Genomic DNA, 6,000 nt, shown 5'->3' on the forward strand with positions numbered 1-6,000 from the left:
ACTTCATCATAACAATGGAGTTCATTAGAAGATGAAAACTTATGATAAAAATATCAAAAATATTTTTTATTTATTAACAAATCAATTACAATACAAGGTTGCTCAACCGTCAACAGCTTGACGATTGGCTTTTAGGACATATTTTCCAACATCAAGTACTTATGAAGTCTGTGCGTGGATCAAAATGAAATTGACCCCTCCAGATTATAGGAGTTAATGCATCACTGTATTTTAATTTACTAAAATCTGAGCCCGGATAATCCATGTGATGGATTTGAAAGGTTGAAATACAATGTGATGACTCATTCAAAGTTGACAGTTAAACCTCAGATTGTCCTTGAGCATTTAGAGTTAAAGGAATGAATTATACGATGACCATATGCATAGGTTCTTGAATATTGTCTTGCATATATTCAACCAATCTGGACGTCGAAAATTATTATTAAATGGTAACTTCGATTAGTACTGAAAATAATTTCTGTGCTACCGACTTAGTATTCAAACCTATAGAGTCATGCACAAAGTCAAGCAATATAGAAAAGAATTGACCTAAGTCTATATATTCAATATTGAAAGTACATGACTTGATTGAACAAATAGATTAGCTTAATTAAGAATGAAGTTAAGGGTCATATGAGATTAAACAGTTGACTATGTCTAACTAGCACTAGACATGAGGTTCAGGGTCAATTCTGATAATGAACAAGATTTGATCTATGATCCAAAGAGTCTATAAGAGATTGAATTTAAGTGCTAATTAATTTTAGATTAGATATAATTTAATTAGACTTAATTAGGTTAAAAATTCAAGTTAGACTTGGTCCTAAATCCTAAATAGTTTGGGATTGACAGTCTATTCAAAATTATTTCGAATCAGATTCGAATTGGATTCGATTTAACTCAAAATTTGATTGGATCCCTAGAGTCCAGAATTACTGAGCCTCTCTCTCCTTATGGCCGATCAAGAGAGAATGGGGGTGCTGGTTATGCCACCCCTCATCTTGGGTGTAGGCATGGGTGCATGGGGATGCCAAGTTAGGCACAATCCTATCTCCATTGGGATTTCTCATATGATAAGGGGTGAAAATTTTAAATTACATTTGAATTAGGACTCCTAATCAATTAGGTTATGGAGAATCATCAATAAATAGGGAGGATCTCTAACCATCGAAGCATGACAATTTGATTGATTGCTAAGGTGAGAGAGAGAGAGAGAGGTGGCATCCAAGAGAAGGAAGGCTATCCATCTCCTTGGTGTGCTGATTTTGGGGCTGATCTCCTCACGTGAAGAGGTCCAGGCATCCCAAATCCAAGTGTGAGGCATCACATCAAAGGTCTTCATCCTCCCTCCCTTGCTGCCTTTAGAAAGTGTGACAACTCAAGGCTTCATCCCACATTCCTATGAAGTTTGGCATGTGTGGCAAGTAGAGGGTCTGTACGTTCAAATCTTGCGAGGCATCAAATTTGAATTTTCTTGAAAATTTTTATCTCTTTTCCACTGTAAATTAAGATAAACATAATTATTTTATAATCTTTAGAATAGAAATTTTTCAAATCACACCCTGACAATCTGATCAGATCAAAAAAATTTTCTTCAATTGAGTCGACTCGAGGCACAGTCGAGTCGACCCAAAGCTCAAATCGAGTCAACTCAAAGGTCAGTCGAGTCGACTCAAATCTCAATGGTTAGTTCTGTAAAATTTTCAGAACTGCATAGTCTACTTTCCAATGGCCATATTCAGTCTTTCAACGATATGAAATATCTCTCTAGCCTACCAAATGTTAGAAAATATCTACAAAACTCATGGGAGCTACTAATCACATCAATTATTGAGAGGAAGCAAAAGTTAAGTGAAAAAGGCCAAAAAGCATTGAAAAGAGAGTATTCAATTCCAAACTCACTGGTATATCAAATCAAGAAATTCTCTCCAGCAGGAAGATAAGTTCATCTGCTCAAAAGCTTCCATAAAAGAAGATTTAAGAGCTTCATCGATATTTTTATTGCTCATTAAAGGAGATTTTTATTTTTAATTTTTGTTCCACTTTTGTCTTTATTGTAACTAGCTTCAATAAGATTTTGAAGCTAGGAGATAGGCCCATCCAAGTCTAAAAATTGGATTATAAGCCAAGGATTGTCTTGGTGTTGGTTGTGGTTGGTGATCCGATGTAAAACCAACTGGATTTTGGATAGTGAGTTTGAAAAACTATCTAAACTATAATTTTAGACAGATTATAGTAGAATTTTCAAGTGAGTCATGTAGGTGCAAGGAGCACTGAACCACTATAAATTTTAGTATTTGTAATTATTGCTTACTCTCTAACTTTTCATTGCTTTTACATTTCTGCTTCTTTAGTTGCATTTGAATTCAGCGCTCACCAATACTTCACTACTTTGAAAAACTGCACATTACTTGTTTAAATCTTTGAAAAACCCAATTCATCCACTCTTGGGTTGTCTTGTTGGGCAATAGTAGAGGAATCAAATAATGTGAAGTTTGATGAAAATAGTCTTACCAAATCTCAACCCCAAGAGTTGACTAAGGATGATGATGATGATAATGATGATGAGCTAGACTTACTCAAGCAAAAGGTTCAGGAAGTTAGCACTCGAGAACAAGAAATGACTTGAGTCCCCACTCTAACTTACCCATAGCTTGGAAGTACAAGAAAGCTCATCCAAGAGAATAAATATTGGGGGATATTAGTCAAGGAGTAAGGACCTGAGCTCAACTGCAAGGAACATTTGCTGAGTTTACATTCCTATCTCATCTTGAGCCTAAGTCTATGGAAAAAGCTCTTAATAATAATAGTTGGATTGAAGCAATGCAAGAGGAGCTTAATCAGTTCTTAAGGAATGATGTTTGGGATCTAGTTTCATGTCCTGAAGACCAAAATATTATTGGCATAAAATGGATATTCAAGAACAAGCTAGACGAAAATGGAAATATCATAAGAAATAAAGCAAGACTGGTGGTACAAAGATACTCTCAAAAAGAAGGAATCAAATCTTGTTCATCTCCGAAATTGAACCTAAACTTTATATTCAGTGCTAGCTAGACATAATCCTGTATGACCCATGACTTAACTCTCAATCAAGTTAGTCTATATATTCAATCAAGTTATGTACTTCCAAATTGAACATATAGACTTAGGTCAATCCTTTCCTACATTTTTCGATTTTGTGTGTGACTTCATAGGTTCGAATACTAAGCTGGTAGCACAAGAATCATTTTCTATACTAATCAAAATTATCATCTAGCAATGATTTCCGACGTTCAGATAGGTCGAATATTTACAAGACAACATTCAAGAACCTATGCATATGGTTACTGCATAATTCATTCTTTTAATCTTAAATGCTCAAGGACGATCTAGGATTAAACTGTCAATCCTAAAAGAATCATTCACATTATATTCCAACCTTTCAAATTCATCATATGGATTATCTTGGTCAAGATTTTACTAAATTGAAATATAGTGATGCATTGGCTCCTATAATCTAGAGGGGTCAATCCCATCTTAATCCACACACAGACTTCATAAGTACTTGACTGTACCCAGTAGCTTTTCGTTACTACATTAAAAATACAGATAGTACGGCACCAAAGCACAGTGAGTTGCTTACAAGTAACTATAGTGATCTCAAGTCAGAGCAATACCTATGCCCATATGCTTCACGAGCTACTCTTAACGGTAGAGTGCTCAGTAGGTGAGTTATTTGATGATGATGTACTCCTACATCTCACCTATATGCCATACCAATATCTCCACACCCCTTGGTTAAGAGGACAACCAACCTATATGGCACACAATGACCTTCACTCGATAAATATCATCATCTTTTAATGACATATCATTTGGTCATGAATATGTTTAAGAACTATTCAATGAATCTTTCTTTATTGATTACTTTATAGTTCTAAGAACTTTATTACAACACAAGAGTTCTAGCAAGAAAGATATAACTTTATGATGAAAGATGTCAAAATAATTTTTATTCATTAATAAATAATTTATATATATTTTATAAAATGAGTACAATCATCTAAGTGATTAGCTTTAGGACATATTTCTTAACAACTTTCACTTGAACTAAATATTAGAAAACCAAGTAGACAGCATGTGTAGATTTCAAATTTTGAAAATAGGTAGAGGAAAATAAATCGGGTTAAACCCTTTAACCCCATATGTAAGATATCAAACCTAAACCTACCCAAGCCCAAGGAAAGCACATATTATCAATTTAAAATTTAAAAAAAAATTATGAGATCAGATCTTATTACCTTTGTGCGGATAGAAATTTACCACTATTGATGATCTCAAATTCGTAGAAGTTTGAACCGCACACGTGTTCGACCTCTACGGGTATCCATCAGGATCGATCTCAAATTTTTCTTCTTATATGAGATTCTTCTTCTCAAGAAGAATCTTGACCTTAAAGACTTTGATCAACTCCTTCGATCTTAACTGCGAGATCAACTCCTTGATCTGCAGCTTTCTTCTTCTTCTCCTCGATTCTTGATCTCTAAGTCACCAAAACTTCTTCTAGGCATGTGGAAGAGAGAGCACCCAATTTTTAGATGTAGAAAGGAAGAAAATAATGAGAGGAGGCATGGAGATGGAGAGAGGGAGAGTTTTGTTGATTAAAAATTTATTTTTTGAAACCCTAGAGACCACCCTTTATATATAAACACTATCCTGACACATATTAGGAATCCAATCAACTTAAAAAGATAGATTCTTATCTCATAAGAATCCTCAACCTTTTAAATCTGATTTATGTCAAATAAAATCAGATATAAATAATAATTAATCAGTCTTTTTAAGTATATACAACAAGCATCCAGGGAATACATGTCAGGTGGTTAAGTTGGCACCCCACAAAAAGATCTCTAGCCAAAAGAGATGGGGCGTGGACCCTACTCTCTCTTCTCCATGCCATGACACATAAGAGGGGGTGGACCCCTCTAGGATATGGTGCCCAATAATTTCCAAAAAGAAAAAGATGCGCCACATATTCTTCCATCTATTCCACATGCATACTTGAGATAATTAGGAGATAAAGAAGAGATAATGTTAAGATAATTATACCAACTAATTGACTTAATCAAATCTTCTTGGGCTCATAATTAAGAACCCAATTAAACTCAAATAAATTTAGGTTAGGTTCAAAGCTATGGACTTGATCAAATCAAAGTCTCGAGAAGAATTAGGTTTAACCATGTGCTAGCATGGTTCTCATAAACCTAATAGGATTTCAATAAATCCTAACCCAATTAGAACTTCATAATCCCAATTGATAAATTTGAGATAAAATTCTTTAATATGTGACCCCATAGATTTCATTCTATCTGATAGTGAGATATATTATGATTTCTATCACAACATCATCGAAACTCTTTTTGATGGATTGAAATATTTCTCATTCTACCCTTCGAGGGCCATCGATCATCAAGATGATGTTCGATGAGTCTCACAATCTACTAGTGACACCTAGTAGTATAGAGTGACAATCTAGTAGGATGAAAGTATGAATTCTTAGGTATAGTTATCGTATGATTCAGTCCTTCTATCATGAGTTCCGACTTGACGGAGGTCATGGAGAGCTCATCAGACCCCATCGTCAGTCATATGCTTGATTGGCTCGACTCGAGTTTATTTTTGAATTTCGTAGAAACTCTTTTTCAGTGTTCACACTTGCTTTGGCCAAAGACTTTCTAAACTCAATCTCACAAATCGTATAGGACTTCTCCTTTTCTATCAAGATCGATAGATCCCATCTAGGTGCATCCTACTCCAAACAGTAAACCTGAACCTACTGAAGCCAACATACACAGCAAGGATCTGAATGGGTAGGGACTAATAAAATGTGCAGTGAAACTCAGTAACCTCGCTGCGAATAACTAATGACATCGCAGGTCAAAGGACCACTCACATCACTGCAGCATTGAGAAGATCACTGACGAGTGAGTAGACATCCATGTGGTTCTCGTGTTGGTC

This window comes from Elaeis guineensis, chromosome 14 (genome assembly GCF_000442705.2).
Source record: "Elaeis guineensis isolate ETL-2024a chromosome 14, EG11, whole genome shotgun sequence".
NCBI classification, from domain to species: domain Eukaryota; kingdom Viridiplantae; phylum Streptophyta; class Magnoliopsida; order Arecales; family Arecaceae; genus Elaeis; species Elaeis guineensis.